The sequence below is a fragment of the Apium graveolens genome, chromosome 4 (assembly GCF_009905375.1).
Source record: "Apium graveolens cultivar Ventura chromosome 4, ASM990537v1, whole genome shotgun sequence".
Classification (NCBI taxonomy): domain Eukaryota; kingdom Viridiplantae; phylum Streptophyta; class Magnoliopsida; order Apiales; family Apiaceae; genus Apium; species Apium graveolens.
The window spans coordinates 176,886,909-176,887,935 of NC_133650.1; the positions used below are offsets into that span (position 1 = coordinate 176,886,909).

Here is a 1,027-nt window from a genome sequence, read left to right on the forward strand (position 1 = left end):
CATCAACTTCCAGAATACCTGCTACCTTGCCTGACGTCATCCTCTGAGTTGGGTTTTGATGCTCATTTGCAGCCATCGTCTCGATAAGATTATACGCCTCAGTATAGCTTTTAGCCCATAAGGCGCCTCCAGCTGCTGCATCGAGCATGGGCCGAGATTGGGCCCCCAAACCATTATAGAAACCAGTGATCACCATCCAATCCGGCATTCCATGATGTGGACATTTTCTCAACATTTCCTTGTAGCGTTCCCAAGCCTCGCACATAGATTCTGTAGGTTGCTGCGCAAACTGAGTAAGAGCACTCCTCATAGCAGCAGTCTTTGCCATCAGATAAAACTTCACCAGAAACTTTTGCGCAAGATCTTGCCACGTAGTGATGGACCCAGCTGGTTCAGAATGTAACCAGTCTTTAGCCTTGTCCCTTAGTGAGAATGGGAAAAGCCTCAACTTGATAGCCTCATCAGTCACGCCATTATACTTAAAAGTGCTGCAGATCTCGACAAAATTCCTTATGTGCATGTTGGGGTCTTCAGTTGCCGCTCCTCCAAAAGAAATAGAATTCTGCACCATCTAAATAGTGCCCGGCTTGATTTCAAAGGTGTTAGCTTGAATAGCCGAATGAAGGATGCTTGACTGAATGTCATCAATTTTAGGCTGAGAAAAATCCATAAGAGCTGGATCAGCTTGAACAATACGATCTCCCATGTTTACTGGTTCTTTCTGCTCAGTTCCTGAATCCGAATCCTCAAAATCTAACTTCTCCGGAATATCAAGAACTTCGTCTGTCTCCTCAGCTGTATCTAAAGTCCTCTTACGAGCACGAGAACGAGTTTGCATAAACGCTTGCTAAAGTACCTGAAACACAACCAGAAAAAAATAAGTAACTACTACGTCCTAATCACTGAGTCCTAATGACCAATGATGGTAAGTACATAAACTAAACAAATACGCCGAGTCCCCGGCAGCGGCGCCAAAAACTTGTTAGGGTGAAAACACGCGCAAATATTCACGCAAGTATACGCGTTC

General features: G+C 44.7%; 1 non-coding gene across 1 annotated transcript; it reads left to right on the forward strand.

Annotated features, from left to right (window-relative positions):
- The first annotated feature begins 206 nt into the window (after window positions 1-206).
- LOC141722336 (small nucleolar RNA R71) lies at window positions 207-313 on the forward strand. The gene has a single exon (XR_012575356.1). It is a non-coding gene; the product is annotated as a small nucleolar RNA R71 (small nucleolar RNA).
- Window positions 314-1,027: the final 714 nt, after the last annotated feature.